General features: G+C 54.4%; 1 protein-coding gene across 2 annotated transcripts in view; it reads right to left on the bottom strand.

Moving 5' to 3' along the window:
• Window positions 1-18,331, bottom strand: part of LOC138262255 (SLAIN motif-containing protein-like) — a 128,402-nt gene that overhangs the window by 7,659 nt on the left and 102,412 nt on the right. The window lies entirely within an intron of this gene.

Below are 18,331 nucleotides of genomic sequence, written 5' to 3'. Positions count from 1 at the left end.
TGTAAGACAGTGTAAAAAAGACGTCTATTTGAGAAATGGCCTGTAATTCACATGCTAGTACGGGCACCCCGGAATTCAGAGATGTGCAAATACCCACTGCTTCTCAACACCTTATCTTGTGCCCATTTTGGAAATACAAAGGTTTTCTTGATACCTATTTTTCACTCTTTATATTTCACTAAATGAATTGCTGTATACCCAGTATAGAATGAAAACCCACTGCAGGGTGCAGGTCATTTATTGGCTCTGGGTACCTAGGGATCTTGAACATACAAGCCCTATATATCCCCGCAACCAGAAGAGTCCAGCAGACGTAACGGTATATTGCTTTAAAAAGTTACAGAGTAAAACATGGAGAAAAATGGCTGGTTTTTTCAGCTCAATTTAAATATTTTTTTTTACTTCAGCTGTTATTTTCTGTAGGAACACCTTGTAGGATCTACACAAATAACCCCTTGCTGAATTCAGAATGTTGTCTACTTTTCAGAAATGCTTAGCTTTCCGTGATCCAGTATTGGTTTCACACCCATTCCTGTCAATAACTGGAAGGAGGCTGAAAGCACCAAAAATAGTAAAAATGAAGTATGTCCCAGTAAAATGCCAAAATTGTGTTGAAAAATGTGGTTTTCTGATTCAAGTCTGCCTGTTCCTGAAAGCTGGGAACATGGTGATTTTAGCACCGAAAACCCTTTGTTGGTGCCATTTTCAGGGAAAAAAAACCACAAGCCGTTTTCCCATTTTTTTTTTTTTTTTTTTGTAACGAAATTTTAGCTGCATTTTGGCTAATTTCTTGGTCTCCTCCAGGGGAACCCACAAACTCTGGGTACCTTTAGAATCCCTAGGATGCTGGAAAAAAAAAAAGACGCAAATTTGGCGTGGATAGATTATGTGGGCAAAAAGTTATGAAGGCCTAAGCGGGAACTACCCCAAATAGCCAAAAAAAAAGGGCTCAGCACAGGGGGGCAGGGGAAAGGCCCAGCAGCTAAGAGGTTAAGCTCACCTCTATAACATTAGGAGCCTATACATTCAGTAAACAAACATCCCGTACAGACAACATTTCGCATACAACCCCCTCCCTAACATTTTAGCCTCTAATAACTTTGCAAGGCGAAAGCGACCTTGCGCGATCCACACCCTGCGAATGTGACCAGTACAAGGAGCAAAACTGCCCTCTCCGGCGAGATCACACTGCACCACAGGGAAATGTGTTCCCTGCAAACAGAAGTGCTCAAGCGCAGTTTATAAGTAGGCTTTCCTGGAAACCGGTTTAAGCAACCCTCTCTGGCAAACTACCGATTCCCACTCTACAATCAACTCACGCATTTTATCCGAGTCACTGATGGTTTTCACATGCCTGCAGCGCGCAACTCGGACACTGGATGGGGCCAGACCACGGCAAATGCAGGTAATTGTTTAACCAACGTTTTTACTTATCGTCCATGAAGAGAAAACGCAAATAAAACGAGTGTAAAAGCAGGGATTGTCTTTTCACCAGGTTTACCCAGTCTTTATGAATGCCGATCTGGAGGCAGTCTTTACTCCTTCATTCCATTTTCCGATAACATGAAAAAGGCAACAGACGCAATTAGCAGGTTCAGAAGCAGGTTTGATTGTGGCAGGGATTTTGAGCCCTGGACTGATGTCGAGTTTGAAGGGCCCGCTGTAGCGTGGTATCTACCTGAAGGGCCCGCTGTAGCGTGGTATCTACCTGAAGGGCCCGCTGTAGCGTGGTATCTACCTGAAGGGCCCGCTGTAGCGTGGTATCTACCTGAAGGGCCCGCTGTAGCGTGGTATCTACCTGAAGGGCCCGCTGTAGCGTGGTATCTACCTGAAGGGCCCGCTGTAGCGTGGTATCTACCTGAAGGGCCCGCTGTAGGCTGGTATCTACCTGAAGGGCCCGCTGTAGGCTGGTATCTACCTGAAGGGCCCGCTGTAGCGTGGTATCTACCTGAAGGGCCCGCTGTAGCGTGGTATCTACCTGAAGGGCCCGCTGTAGCGTGGTATCTACCTGAAGGGCCCGCTGTAGCCTGGTATCTACCTGAAGGGCCCGCTGTAGGCTGGTATCTATCTGAAGGGCCCGGTGTAGCGTGGTATCTACCTGAAGGGCCCGGTGTAGCGTGGGATCTACCTGAAGGGCCCGCTGTAGGCTGGTATCTACCTGAAGGGCCCGCTGTAGGCTGGTATCTACCTGAAGGGCCCGCTGTAGGCTGGTATCTACCTGAAGGGCCCGCTGTAGGCTGGTATCTACCTGAAGGGCCCGCTGTAGGCTGGTATCTACCTGAAGGGCCCGCTGGAGGCTGGTATCTACCTGAAGGGCCCGCTGGAGGCTGGTATCTACCTGAAGGGCCCGCTGTAGGCTGGGATCTACCTGAAGGGCCCGCTGTAGGCTGGGATCTATCTGAAGGGCCCGCTGTAGGCTGGGATCTATCTGAAGGGCCCGCTGTAGGCTGGGATCTATCTGAAGGGCCCGCTGTAGGCTGGGATCTATCTGAAGGGCCCGCTGTAGGCTGGGATCTATCTGAAGGGCCCGCTGTAGGCTGGGATCTATCTGAAGGGCCCGCTGTAGGCTGGTATCTACCTGAAGGGCCCGCTGGAGGCTGGTATCTACCTGAAGGGCCCGCTGGAGGCTGGTATCTACCTGAAGGGCCCGCTGGAGGCTGGTATCTACCTGACGGTCCCACTGGAGGCTGGTATCCATCTGACGGTCCCACTGGAGGCTGGTATCCATCTGACGGTCCCACTGGAGGCTGGTATCCATCTGACGGTCCCACTGGAGGCTGGTATCCATCTGACGGTCCCACTGGAGGCTGGTATCCATCTGACGGTCCCACTGGAGGCTGGTATCCATCTGACGGTCCCACTGGAGGCTGGTATCCATCTGACGGTCCCACTGGAGGCTGGTATCTACCTGAAGGGCACGCTAGGGCACGCTGTAGGCTGGGATCTATCTGAAGGGCCCGCTGTAGGCTGGGATCTATCTGAAGGGCCCGCTGTAGGCTGGGATCTATCTGAAGGGCCCGCTGTAGGCTGGGATCTATCTGAAGGGCCCGCTGTAGGCTGGGATCTATCTGAAGGGCCCGCTGTAGGCTGGGATCTACCTGAAGGACACGCTGGAGGCTGGTATCTACCTGAAGGGCCCGCTGGAGGCTGGTATCTACCTGAAGGGCCCGCTGGAGGCTGGTATCTACCTGAAGGGCCCGCTGGAGGCTGGTATCTACCTGAAGGGCCCGCTGGAGGCTGGTATCTACCTGACGGGCCCACTGGAGGCTGGTATCCATCTGACGGGCCCGCTGGAGGCTGGTATCCATCTGACGGGCCCGCTGCAGGCTGGTATCTACCTGAAGGGCCCGCTGCAGGCTGGTATCTACCTGAAGGGCCCGCTGCAGGCTAGTATCCATCTGAAGGGCCCGCTGGAGGCTGGAATCCATCTGACGGGCCCGCTGGAGGCTGGAATCCATCTGACGGGCCCGCTGGAGGCTGGAATCCATCTGACGGGCCCGCTGGAGGCTGGAATCCATCTGACGGGCCCGCTGGAGGCTGGAATCCATCTGACGGGCCCGCTGGAGGCTGGAATCCATCTGACGGGCCCGCTGGAGGCTGGAATCCATCTGACGGGCCCACTGGAGGCTGGTATCTACCTGAAGGGCCCGCTGCAGGCTGGTATCTACCTGAAGGGCCCGCTGTAGGCTGGAATCCATCTGACGGGCCCACTGGAGGCTGGTATCCATCTGAAGGGCACGCTGTAGGCTGGTATGTACCTGAAGGGCCCGCTAGGGCACGCTGTAGGCTGGTATCTATCTGAAGGGCACGCTGTAGGCTGGTATCCATCTGAAGGGCCCGCTGCAGGCTGGTATCCATTTGAAGGGCCCGCTGCAGGCTGGTATCCATTTGAAGGGCCCGCTGGAGGCTGGAATCCATCTGACGGGCCCGCTGGAGGCTGGAATCCATCTGACGGGCCCGCTGGAGGCTGGTATCCATCTGAAGGGCCCGCTGGAGGCTGGAATCCATCTGACGGGCCCGCTGGAGGCTGGTATCCATCTGAAGGGCACGCTGTAGGCTGGTATCCATCTGAAGGGCACGCTGTAGGCTGGTATCTACCTGAAGGGCCCGCTAGGGCACGCTGTAGGCTGGTATCTATCTGAAGGGCCCGCTGTAGGCTGGTATCTATCTGAAGGGCCCGCTGTAGGCTGGTATCTATCTGAAGGGCCCGCTGTAGGCTGGTATCTATCTGAAGGGCCCGCTGTAGGCTGGTATCTATCTGAAGGGCCCGCTGTAGGCTGGTATCTATCTGAAGGGCCCGCTGTAGGCTGGTATCTATCTGAAGGGCCCGCTGTAGGCTGGTATCTATCTGAAGGGCCCGCTGTAGGCTGGTATCTATCTGAAGGGCCCGCTGTAGGCTGGTATCTATCTGAAGGGCCCGCTGTAGGCTGGTATCTATCTGAAGGGCCCGCTGTAGGCTGGTATCTACCTGAATGGCCCGCTGTAGGCTGGTATCCATTTGAAGGGCCCGCTGCAGGCTGGTATCCATCTGAAGGGCCCGCTGGAGGCTGGAATCCATCTGACGGGCCCGCTGGAGGCTGGAATCCATCTGACGGGCCCGCTGGAGGCTGGTATCCATCTGAAGGGCACGCTGTAGGCTGGTATCCATCTGAAGGGCACGCTGTAGGCTGGTATCTACCTGAAGGGCCCGCTAGGGCACGCTGTAGGCTGGTATCTATCTGAAGGGCCCGCTGTAGGCTGGTATCTATCTGAAGGGCCCGCTGTAGGCTGGTATCTATCTGAAGGGCCCGCTGTAGGCTGGTATCTATCTGAAGGGCCCGCTGTAGGCTGGTATCTATCTGAAGGGCCCGCTGTAGGCTGGTATCTATCTGAAGGGCCCGCTGTAGGCTGGTATCTATCTGAAGGGCCCGCTGTAGGCTGGTATCTATCTGAAGGGCCCGCTGTAGGCTGGTATCTACCTGAAGGGCCCGCTGCAGGCTGATATCTACCTGAAGGGCCCGCTGGAGGCTGGAATCCATCTGAAGGGCCCGCTGGAGGCTGGAATCCATCTGACGGGCCCACTGGAGGCTGGTATCCATCTGACGGGCCCACCGGAGGCTGGTATCCATCTGAAGGGCACGCCGTAGGCTGGTATCTATCTGAAGAGGGCCCGCCGTAGGCTGGTATGTATCTGAAGGGCCCGCCGTAGGCTGGTATCTATCTGAAGGGCCCGCCGTAGGCTGGTATCTATCTGAAGGGCCCGCCGTAGGCTGGTATCTATCTGAAGGGCCCGCCGTAGGCTGGTATCTATCTGAAGGGCCCGCCGTAGGCTGGTATCTATCTGAAGGGCCCGCTGTAGGCTGGTATCTATCTGAAGGGCCCGCTGTAGGCTGGTATCTATCTGAAGGGCCCGCTGTAGGCTGGTATCTATCTGAAGGGCACGCTGTAGGCTGGTATCTACCTGAAGGGCACGCTGTAGGCTGGAATCTACCTGAAGGGCACGCTGTAGGCTGGTATCAACCTGAAGGGCACGCTGTAGGCTGGTATCAACCTGAAGGGCACGCTGTAGGCTGGTATCTACCTGAAGGGCACGCTGTAGGCTGGTATCTACCTGACGGGCCCACTGGAGGCTGGTATCCATCTGACGGGCCCACTGGAGGCTGGTATCCATCTGACGGGCCCGCTGGAGGCTGGAATCCATCTGAAGGGCCCGCTGCAGGCTGGTATCTACCTGAAGGGCCCGCTGTAGGCTGGTATCTATCTGAAGGGCCCGCTGTAGGCTGGTATCTATCTGAAGGGCCCGCTGTAGGCTGGTATCTATCTGAAGGGCCCGCTGTAGGCTGGTATCTATCTGAAGGGCCCGCTGTAGGCTGGTATCTATCTGAAGGGCCCGCTGTAGGCTGGTATCTATCTGAAGGGCCCGCTGTAGGCTGGTATCTATCTGAAGGGCCCGCTGTAGGCTGGTATCTATCTGAAGGGCCCGCTGTAGGCTGGTATCTATCTGAAGGGCCCGCTGTAGGCTGGTATCTACCTGAATGGCCCGCTGTAGGCTGGTATCCATTTGAAGGGCCCGCTGCAGGCTGGTATCCATCTGAAGGGCCCGCTGGAGGCTGGAATCCATCTGACGGGCCCGCTGGAGGCTGGAATCCATCTGACGGGCCCGCTGGAGGCTGGTATCCATCTGAAGGGCCCGCTGGAGGCTGGTATCCATCTGAAGGGCACGCTGTAGGCTGGTATCTATCTGAAGGGCCCGCTGTAGGCTGGTATCTATCTGAAGGGCCCGCTGTAGGCTGGTATCTATCTGAAGGGCCCGCTGTAGGCTGGTATCTATCTGAAGGGCCCGCTGTAGGCTGGTATCTATCTGAAGGGCCCGCTGTAGGCTGGTATCTATCTGAAGGGCCCGCTGTAGGCTGGTATCTATCTGAAGGGCCCGCTGTAGGCTGGTATCTATCTGAAGGGCCCGCTGTAGGCTGGTATCTACCTGAAGGGCCCGCTGTAGGCTGGTATCTACCTGAAGGGCCCGCTGTAGGCTGGTATCTACCTGAAGGGCCCGCTGTAGGCTGGTATCTACCTGAAGGGCCCGCTGCAGGCTGATATCCATCTGAAGGGCCCACTGGAGGCTGGAATCCATCTGACGGGCCCACTGGAGGCTGGTATCCATCTGACGGGCCCACTGGAGGCTGGTATCCATCTGACGGGCCCACTGGAGGCTGGTATCCATCTGACGGGCACGCCGTAGGCTGGTATCTATCTGAAGAGGGCCCGCCGTAGGCTGGTATCTATCTGAAGGGCCCGCCGTAGGCTGGTATCTATCTGAAGGGCCCGCCGTAGGCTGGTATCTATCTGAAGGGCCCGCTGTAGGCTGGTATCTATCTGAAGGGCCCGCTGTAGGCTGGTATCCATCTGACGGGCCCGCTGGAGGCTGGAATCCATCTGAAGGGCCCGCTGCAGGCTGGTATCCATCTGAAGGGCCCGCTGGAGGCTGGTATCCATCTGAAGGGCCCGCTGGAGGCTGGTATCCATCTGAAGGGCCCGCTGGAGGCTGGAATCCATCTGACGGGCCCGCTGGAGGCTGGAATCCATCTGACGGGCCCGCTGGAGGCTGGAATCCATCTGACGGGCCCGCTGGAGGCTGGAATCCATCTGACGGGCCCGCTGGAGGCTGGAATCCATCTGAAGGGCCCACTGGAGGCTGGTATCTACCTGAAGGGCCCGCTGCAGGCTGGTATCTACCTGAAGGGCCCGCTGTAGGCTGGAATCCATCTGACGGGCCCGCTGTAGGCTGGTATGTACCTGAAGGGCCCGCTAGGGCACGCTGTAGGCTGGTATCTATCTGAAGGGCACGCTGTAGGCTGGTATCCATCTGAAGGGCCCGCTGCAGGCTGGTATCCATTTGAAGGGCCCGCTGCAGGCTGGTATCCATTTGAAGGGCCCGCTGCAGGCTGGTATCCATCTGACGGGCCCGCTGGAGGCTGGAATCCATCTGACGGGCCCGCTGGAGGCTGGAATCCATCTGACGGGCCCGCTGGAGGCTGGAATCCATCTGACGGGCCCGCTGGAGGCTGGTATCCATCTGAAGGGCACGCTGTAGGCTGGTATCTACCTGAAGGGCCCGCTAGGGCACGCTGTAGGCTGGTATCTATCTGAAGGGCCCGCTGTAGGCTGGTATCTATCTGAAGGGCCCGCTGTAGGCTGGTATCTATCTGAAGGGCCCGCTGTAGGCTGGTATCTATCTGAAGGGCCCGCTGTAGGCTGGTATCTATCTGAAGGGCCCGCTGTAGGCTGGTATCTATCTGAAGGGCCCGCTGTAGGCTGGTATCTATCTGAAGGGCCCGCTGTAGGCTGGTATCTATCTGAAGGGCCCGCTGTAGGCTGGTATCTATCTGAAGGGCCCGCTGTAGGCTGGTATCTACCTGAAGGGCCCGCTGTAGGCTGGTATCTACCTGAAGGGCCCGCTGTAGGCTGGTATCTACCTGAAGGGCCCGCTGTAGGCTGGTATCTACCTGAAGGGCCCGCTGCAGGCTGATATCCATCTGAAGGGCCCACTGGAGGCTGGAATCCATCTGACGGGCCCACTGGAGGCTGGTATCCATCTGACGGGCCCACTGGAGGCTGGTATCCATCTGACGGGCCCACTGGAGGCTGGTATCCATCTGACGGGCACGCCGTAGGCTGGTATCTATCTGAAGAGGGCCCGCCGTAGGCTGGTATCTATCTGAAGGGCCCGCCGTAGGCTGGTATCTATCTGAAGGGCCCGCCGTAGGCTGGTATCTATCTGAAGGGCCCGCCGTAGGCTGGTATCTATCTGAAGGGCCCGCCGTAGGCTGGTATCTATCTGAAGGGCACGCCGTAGGCTGGTATCTATCTGAAGGGCACGCCGTAGGCTGGTATCTATCTGAAGGGCACGCCGTAGGCTGGTATCTATCTGAAGGGCACGCCGTAGGCTGGTATCTATCTGAAGGGCACGCCGTAGGCTGGTATCTATCTGAAGGGCACGCTGTAGGCTGGTATCTATCTGAAGGGCACGCTGTAGGCTGGTATCTATCTGAAGGGCACGCTGTAGGCTGGTATCTACCTGAAGGGCACGCTGTAGGCTGGTATCTACCTGAAGGGCACGCTGTAGGCTGGTATCTACCTGAAGGGCACGCTGTAGGCTGGTATCTACCTGAAGGGCACGCTGTAGGCTGGTATCTATCTGAAGGGCACGCTGTAGGCTGGTATCTATCTGAAGGGCCCGCTGTAGGCTGGTATCTATCTGAAGGGCCCGCTGTAGGCTGGTATCTATCTGAAGGGCCCGCTGTAGGCTGGTATCTATCTGAAGGGCCCGCTGTAGGCTGGTATCCATCTGAAGGGCCCGCTGGAGGCTGGTATCCATCTGAAGGGCCCGCTGGAGTCTGGTATCCAACTGACGGTCCCACTGGAGGCTGGTATCCATCTGACGGTCCCACTGGAGGCTGGTATCCATCTGAAGGGCACGCTGTAGGCTGGTATCTATCTGAAGGGCACGCTGTAGGCTGGTATCTATCTGAAGGGCACGCTGTAGGCTGGTATCTACCTGAAGGGCACGCTAGGGCACGCTGTAGGCTGGTATCTATCTGAAGGGCCGCTGTAGGCTGGTATCTACCTGAAGGGCCCGCTGTAGGCTGGTATCTACCTGAAGGGCACGCTGTAGGCTGGTATCTACCTGAAGGGCACGCTGTAGGCTGGTATCTACCTGAAGGGCACGCTAGGGCACGCTGTAGGCTGGTATCTATCTGAAGGGCCGCTGTAGGCTGGTATCTATCTGAAGGGCCCGCTGTAGGCTGGTATCTATCTGAAGGGCCCGCTGTAGGCTGGTATCTATCTGAAGGGCCCGCTGTAGGCTGGTATCTATCTGAAGGGCCCGCTGTAGGCTGGTATCTATCTGAAGGGCCCGCTGTAGGCTGGTATCTATCTGAAGGGCCCGCTGTAGGCTGGTATCTATCTGAAGGGCCCGCTGTAGGCTGGTATCTATCTGAAGGGCCCGCTGTAGGCTGGTATCTATCTGAAGGGCCCGCTGTAGGCTGGTATCTATCTGAAGGGCCCGCTGTAGGCTGGTATCTATCTGAAGGGCCCGCTGTAGGCTGGTATCTATCTGAAGGGCACGCTGTAGGCTGGTATCTACCTGAAGGGCCCGCTGCAGGCTGGTATCTACCTGAAGGGCCCGCTGCAGGCTGGTATCTACCTGAAGGGCCCGCTGCAGGCTGGTATCTACCTGAAGGGCCCGCTGCAGGCTGGTATCTACCTGAAGGGCCCGCTGCAGGCTGGTATCTACCTGAAGGGCCCGCTGCAGGCTGGTATCTACCTGAAGGGCCCGCTGCAGGCTGGTATCTACCTGAAGGGCCCGCTGCAGGCTGGTATCTACCTGAAGGGCCCGCTGCAGGCTGGTATCTACCTGAAGGGCCCGCTGCAGGCTGGTATCTACCTGAAGGGCCCGCTGCAGGCTGGTATCTACCTGAAGGGCCCGCTGCAGGCTGGTATCCATCTGAAGGGCCCGCTGGAGGCTGGAATCCATCTGACGGGCCCGCTGGAGGCTGGAATCCATCTGAAGGGCACGCTGTAGGCTGGTATCTACCTGAAGGGCACGCTAGGGCACGCTGTAGGCTGGTACCTATCTGAAAGTGCCCGCTGTAGGCTGGTATCTACCTGAGAGGTCCACTGTAGGCTGGTATCTACCTGAGAGGTCCACTGTAGGCTGGTATCTGTCTGAAGGGCCCACTGTAGGCTGGTATCTGTCTGAAGGGCCCACTGTAGGCTGGTATCTGTCTGAAGGGCCCACTGTAGGCTGGTATCTGTCTGAAGGGCCCACTGTAGGCTGGTATCTGTCTGAAGGGCCCACTGTAGGCTGGTATCTGTCTGAAGGGCCCACTGTAGGCTGGTATCTGTCTGAAGGGCCCACTGTAGGCTGGTATCTGTCTGAAGGGCCCACTGTAGGCTGGTATCTGTCGGAAGGGCCCACTGGAGGCTGGTATCTGTCGGAAGGGCCCACTGGAGGCTGGTATCTGTCGGAAGGGCCCACTGGAGGCTGGTATCTGTCGGAAGGGCCCACTGGAGGCTGGTATCTGTCGGAAGGGCCCACTGGAGGCTGGTATCTGTCGGAAGGGCCCACTGGAGGCTGGTATCTGTCGGAAGGGCCCACTGGAGGCTGGTATCTGTCGGAAGGGCCCACTGGAGGCTGGTATCTGTCGGAAGGGCCCACTGGAGGCTGGTATCCATCTGACGGGCCCACTGGAGGCTGGTATCCATCTGACGGGCCCACTGGAGGCTGGTATCCATCTGACGGGCCCACTGGAGGCTGGTATCCATCTGACGGGCCCGCTGGAGGCTGGTATCCATCTGAAGGGCCCGCTGGAGGATGGAATCCATCTGACGGGCCCGCTGCAGGCTGGTATCTACCTGAAGGGCCCGCTGCAGGCTGGTATCTACCTGAAGGGCCCGCTGCAGGCTGGTATCTACCTGAAGGGCCCGCTGCAGGCTGGTATCTACCTGAAGGGCCCGCTGCAGGCTGGTATCTACCTGAAGGGCCCGCTGCAGGCTGGTATCTACCTGAAGGGCCCGCTGCAGGCTGGTATCTACCTGAAGGGCCCGCTGCAGGCTGGTATCTACCTGAAGGGCCCGCTGCAGGCTGGTATCCATCTGAAGGGCCCGCTGGAGGCTGGAATCCATCTGAAGGGCACGCTGTAGGCTGGTATCTACCTGAAGGGCACGCTAGGGCACGTTGTAGGCTGGTATCTATCTGAAAGGTCCACTGTAGGCTGGTATCTACCCGAGAGGTCCACTGTAGGCTGGTATCTACCTGAGAGGTCCACTGTAGGCTGGTATCTGTCTGAAGGGCCCACTGTAGGCTGGTATCTGTCTGAAGGGCCCACTGTAGGCTGGTATCTGTCTGAAGGGCCCACTGTAGGCTGGTATCTGTCTGAAGGGCCCACTGTAGGTTGGTATCTGTCTGAAGGGCCCACTGTAGGTTGGTATCTGTCGGAAGGGCCCACTGGAGGCTGGTATCTGTCGGAAGGGCCCACTGGAGGCTGGTATCCGTCTGACGGGCCCACTGGAGGCTGGTATCCGTCTGACGGGCCCACTGGAGGCTGGTATCCATCTGACGGGCCCACTGGAGGCTGGTATCCATCTGACGGGCCCACTGGAGGCTGGTATCCATCTGACGGGCCCACTGGAGGCTGGTATCTATCTGAAGAGCCCACTGTATGCTGGTACCCACTGTAGGCTTGTATCTATCTAAAGAGCCCACTGTAGGCTGGTAGCCCCTGTAGGCTGGTATCTATCCGAAGAGCCCACTGTAGGCTGGTGCCCCCCAGTAGGCTGGTATCTATCTGAAGAGCCCACTGTAGGCTGGTACCCACTGTAGGCTGGTATCTATCTGAAGAGCCCACTGTAGGCTGGTATCTATCTGAAGGGCCCACTGTAGGCTGGTATCTACCTGAAGGGCCCACTGTAGGGTGGTGCCACCAGTAGGCTGGTATCTATCTTAAGAGCCCACTGTAGGCTGGTACCCACTGTAGGCTGGTATCTATCTGAAGGGCCCACTGTAGGCTGGTGCCACCAGTAGGCTGGTATCTATCTGAAGAGCCTACTGTAGGCTGGTACCCACTGTAGGCTGGTATCTATCTGAAGGGCCCACTGTAGGCTGGTGCCCCTCAGTAGGCTGGTATCTATCTGAGGAGCCCACTGTAGGCTGGTATCTACCTGAAGGGCCCACTGTAGGCTGGTGCCACCAGTAGGCTGGTATCTATCTGAAGAGCCCACTGTAGGCTGGTACCCACTGTAGGCTGGTATCTATCTGAAGGGCCCACTGTAGGCTGGTGCCCCCCAGTAGGCTGGTATCTATCTGAGGAGCCCACTGTAGGCTGGTATCTATCTGAAGGGCCCACTGTAGGCTGGTGCCACCAGTAGGCTGGTATCTATCTGAAGAGCCCACTGTAGGCTGGTATCCACTGTAGGCTGGTATCTATCTGAAGGGCCCACTGTAGGCTGGTGCCCCCCAGTAGGCTGGTATCTATCTGAGGAGCCCACTGTAGGCTGGTATCTACCTGAAGGGCCCACTGTAGGGTGGTATCTACCTGAAGGGCCCACTGTAGGCTGGTATCTATCTGAAGAGCCCACTGTAGGCTGGTATCTATCTGAAGGGCCCACTGTAGGCTGGTCTTATCCAAGGCAACCTACCCTCGCAATTTTGCAGGGAATGGTCATAACTGCCACCCTTTTTGGTGGAGGATAAAGCGGATGGCTGGACTCAAGGTCTCATTGTTGGCGAGAGAGAAGCTTGGCAGTCACAGGGAACAGACTCCGGGACTGGCCTCGTAAGTCTACATTTTCCCTTTAGTTTTGTTATTTTAGTTTTTTTTAAAGAGCAATTATTTCAGCCAAAGATGTTATGTTCAATTGCGCTGACTGGATATATTTCTGAAGACCAAGAAATTCTAGAAACTGCTTAATTTCTCACAAGGATGTTTTCTTTCATTTGATATTTTCTTGCGAAAAATTGTATTTTAACATTGTTTTCCACGATTTCCAGGCATAAACAGAGATATTCCACTGTCCAGGATAGCGGAGGGAAACCCAGATTAGAGAGTCTGTATTTCTCACTCTTGCCCGCTGATGGGAACAGCAGGTTGAACAGACTGCCCAAGGCTAGAGGAGCATCCTCCCAGGTGATGGCCACCCAATGACGAATGTGCGACAGAGCGTCTAAAGCAGAACCTGTCCCTCACCGGTGTGGCGTTCTATCCTGCACCCTTGCACTTACGTGTCGGACTCTGCATGTGAAGCACAGGAGGCGTCTTGCTGGTGAAGGTTTATTCCAGGAGATCTGTGCCCTTGATATGTATTCTACATAGTGTGTGAAACACAGGCTGTCTGTTCCTGCTGAACTGTTCGCTCAGGAGATTCTTGTCCTTGACAGCTGTACACAGGACGTAAAGCATACGCGATCCCTACAGGTGAGGCGTTCTTCCAGGATATCCGCGGCACTGGCTGGTGTTGTGCACGCACTCTCTCTAAATGGTGTGGCATAAAAAAGCACTTGCCACAAATGCAACATTTTGCATGTGTTGTACAAGGTAATCAAAGCATACTTGATCCCTCACTGAAGATGCTTTCCCTCACAAGATCCTCATCCTTGACAGACGTACACAGCATGTGAGGCTTAAGTGATCCCTCGCTGAAGAAACTTTCTCTCAAGAGATCCTCGTCCTCTACAGACATTGTACACAGCATGTGAAGCACAGGTGATCCCACTCTGAAGAAGAATTCTCTCAGGAGATCCTCATCCTTGACAGACGTTATACACAGCCAATGAAGCACAGGTGATCCCTTCCCTGAAGAAGCCTCCTCTCACAAGATCCTCATCCTTGACAGACGTTATACAGACCCTGTGAAGCACAGGCCATCCTCGCTGAAGAAACTTTCTCTCAAGAGATCCTCGTCCTCTACAGACATTGTACACAGCATGTGAAGCACAGGTGATCCCACTCTGAAGAAGAATTCTCTCGCGAGATCCTCATCCTTGAAAGACGTTATATACAGCCTGTGAAGCACAGGTGAGCCCTTGCTGAAGAAGCATTCTCTCACGAGATCCTCGTCCTTGACAGACATTATACACAGCCTGTGAAGCACAGGTGATCCCCCGCTGAAGAAGCTTTCTTTCACGAGAGCCTCATCCTTGGCAGACGTTATACACAGCCTGTGAAGTACAGGTCATCCCTCGCTGAAGAAGCATTCTCTCATGATATCCTCGTCCTAGACACACCTCATTAGAAGCACAGGTGATCCCTCGCTAAAGAAGCATTCTCTCACGAGAGCCTCATCCTTGATACACCTCATGAGAAGCACAGGTGATCCCTTGCTAAAGAAGTATTCTCTCACGAGATCCTCGTCCTTGACAGACATTATACACAGCCTGTGAAGCACAGGTGATCCCTCGCTAAAGAAGCATTCTCTTACGAGATCCTCATCCTTGACAGATGTTATACACGGCCTGTGAAGCACAGGTGATCCCTCGCTGAAGAAACATTCTCTCACGAGATCCTCATCCTTGTCAGACACTATACACAGCCTGTGAAGCACACGTGATTCCACGCTGAAGAAGAATTCTCTCAGGAGATCCTCATCCTTGACAGACGTTATACACAGCCTGTGAAGCACAGGTCATCCTCGCTGAAGAAACTTTCTCTCAAGAGATCCTCGTCCTCTACAGATGTTATACACAGCCTGTGAAGCACAGGTGATCCCTCGCCGAAGAAGCATTCTCTCACAAGATCCTCATCCTTGACAGACATTATACACAGCCTGTGAAGCACAGGTGATCCCTCACTGAAGAAGCATAGGTGATCCCTCCCTGAAGAAGCATTCTCTCACGAGATCCTCATCCTTGACAGACGTTATACACAGCCTGTGAAGAACAGGGGGGTTCCCTCGCCGAAGAAGCATTCTCTCACAAGATCCTCATCCTTGACAGACATTATACACAGCCTGTGAAGCACAGGTGATCCCTCACTGAAGAAGCATAGGTGATCCCTCCCTGAAGAAGCATTCTCTCACAAGATCCTCATCTTTGACAGACGTTATACACAGCCTGTGAAGCACAGGTGATCCCTCGCTAAAGAAGCATTCTCTCACGAGAGCCTCATCCTTGATACACCTCATGAGAAGCACAGGTGATCCCTTGCTAAAGAAGTATTCTCTCACGAGATCCTCGTCCTTGACAGACATTATACACAGCCTGTGAAGCACAGGTGATCCCTCGCTAAAGAAGCATTCTCTTACGAGATCCTCGTCCTTGACAGATGTTATACACGGCCTGTGAAGCACAAGTGATCCCTCGCTGAAGAAATATTCTCTCACAAGATCCTCATCCTTGTCAGACACTATACACAGCCTGTGAAGCACAGGTGATTCCACGCTGAAGAAGAATTCTCTCAGGAGATCCTCATCCTTGACAGACGTTATACACAGCCTGTGAAGCACAGGTCATCCTCGCTGAAGAAACTTTCCCTCGAGATCCTCATCCTCTACAGATGTTATACACAGCCTGTGAAGCACAGGTGATCCCTCGCTGAAGAAGAATTCTCTCAGGAGATCCTCATCCTTGACAGACGTTATACACAGCCTGTGAAGCACAGGTCATCCTCGCTGAAGAAACTTTCTCTCAAGAGATCCTCGTCCTCTACAGATGTTATACACAGCCTGTGAAGCAGGTGATCCCTCGCAGAAGAAGCATTCTCTCACAAGATCCTCATCCTTGACAGACATTATACACAGCCTGTGAAGCACAGGTGATCCCTCACTGAAGAAGCATAGGTGATCCCTCCCTGAAGAAGCATTCTCTCACGAGATCCTCATCCTTGACAGACACTATACACAGCCTGTGAAGCACAGGTGATTCCACGCTGAAGAAGAATTCTCTCAGGAGATCCTCATCCTTGACAGACGTTATACACAGCCTGTGAAGCACAGGTCATCCTCGCTGAAGCAACTTTCCCTCGAGATCCTCATCCTCTACAGATGTTATACACAGCCTGTGAAGCACAGGTGATCCCTCGCTGAAGAAGAATTCTCTCAGGAGATCCTCATCCTTGACAGACGTTATACACAGCCTGTGAAGCACAGGTCATCCTCGCTGAAGAAACTTTCTCTCAAGAGATCCTCGTCCTCTACAGATGTTATACACAGCCTGTGAAGCACAGGTGATCCCTCACTGAAGAAGCATAGGTGATCCCTCCCTGAAGAAGCATTCTCTCACGAGATCCTCATCTTTGACAGACGTTATACACAGCCTGTGAAGCACAGGTGATCCCTCGCTGAAGAAGCATTCTCTCACAAGAGCCTCATCCTTGACAGACATTATACACAGCCTGTGAAGCACAGGTGATCCCTCACTGAAGAAGCATAGGTGATCCCTCCCTGAAGAAGCATTCTCTCACGAGATCCTCATCCTTGACAGATGTTATACACAGCCTGTGAAGAACAGGTGATCCCTCGCCGAAGAAGCATTCTCTCACAAGATCCTCATCCTTGACAGACATTATACACAGCCTGTGAAGCACAGGTGATCCCTCACTGAAGAAGCATAGGTGATCCCTCCCTGAAGAAGCATTCTCTCACGAGATCCTCATCTTTGACAGACGTTATACACAGCCTGTGAAGCACAGGTGATCCCTCGCTGAAGAAGCATTCTCTCACAAGAGCCTCATCCTTGACAGACGTTATACACAGCCTGTGCAGCACAGGCCATCCTCGCTGAAGAAACGTTCTCTCAAGAGATCCTCGTCCTCCACAGACATTGTACACAGCTGGTGAAGCCCAGGTGATCCCACTCTGAAGAAGAATTCTCTCATGAGATCCTCATCCTTGACAGACAGATATACATAGCCTGTGAAGCACAGGTGATCCCCCGCTGAAGAATCTTTCTTTCACGAGAGCCTCATCCTTGGCAGACGTTATACATAGCCTGTGAAGCACAGGTCATCCCTCGCTGAAGCATTCTCTCATGAGATCCTCGTCCTTGACAGACATTATACACAGCCTGTGAAGCACAGGTGATCCCTCCCTGAAGAAGCATAGGTGATCCCTCCCTGAAGAAGCATTCTCTCACGAGATCCTCATCCTTGACAGATGTTATACACAGCCTGTGAAGAACAGGTGATCCCTCGCCGAAGAAGCATTCTCTCACAAGATCCTCATCCTTGACAGACATTATACACAGCCTGTGAAGCACAGCTGATCCCTCACTGAAGAAGCATAGGTGATCCCTCCCTGAAGAATCATTCTCTCACGAGATCCTCATCTTTGACAGACGTTATACACAGCCTGTGAAGCACAGGTGATCCCTCGCTGAAGAAGCATTCTCTCACAAGAGCCTCATCCTTGACAGACGTTATACACCGCCTGTGCAGCACAGGCCATCCTCGCTGAAGAAACGTTCTCTCAAGAGATCCTCGTCCTCCATAGACATTGTACACAGCTGGTGAAGCCCAGGTGATCCCACTCTGAAGAAGAATTCTCTCATGAGATCCTCATCCTTGACAGACAGACATACATAGCCTGTGAAGCACAGGTGATCCCCCGCTGAAGAAGCTTTCTTTCACGAGAGCCTCATCCTTGGCAGACGTTATACATAGCCTGTGAAGCACAGGTCATCCCTCGCTGAAGCATTCTCTCATGAGATCCTCGTCCTTGATACACCTCGTGAGAAGCACAGGTGATCCCTTGATAAAGAAGTATTCTCTCATGAGATACTCATCCTTGAAAGACGCTATACACAGCCAGTGAAGCACAGGGGATCCCTCGCTAAAGAAGCATTCTCTCACGAGATCCTCATCCTTGACAGACATTCTGAGGAGATCCTCGACAGTCGATGTACACAACATGTTAAGCATAGGTGATCCCTCACTAAAGAAGCATCCTTTTACGAGATCCTTGTCCTCGACAGACGTACACAGCATGTGAAGTACAGATGATCCCTCGCTGAAGAAGCATTCTCTCATAAGATCCTCGACCTTGCAGATGTTGCATTCAGCATGGGAAGTACAGAGGATCTGTCAATAGTGAAGAGTTCTCCCAGGAGAATTTCGTCCTTGAAAGGCGCTGTACACAGCATGTGAAGCATTCACCCAGGAGACCCGTGCCTTTGACTAGTAATGTACACAGCATCTAAAGCAGAGTCTATCCCTCTCTGGTTAAATATTCTCCCAGTGGATCCTGTCCTTTGACAGGTGCTGTACACAGCATCTAAAGCAGAGTCTATCCCTCTCTGGTTAATATTCTCCCAGTGGATCCTGGCCCTGGACAGGTGTTGTATACAGCACATGCAGCAAAGGCA

The sequence above is a fragment of the Pleurodeles waltl genome, chromosome 10 (genome assembly GCF_031143425.1).
Source record: "Pleurodeles waltl isolate 20211129_DDA chromosome 10, aPleWal1.hap1.20221129, whole genome shotgun sequence".
Taxonomy (NCBI): domain Eukaryota; kingdom Metazoa; phylum Chordata; class Amphibia; order Caudata; family Salamandridae; genus Pleurodeles; species Pleurodeles waltl.
This window is presented reverse-complemented; position numbering and strand designations above follow the sequence as displayed.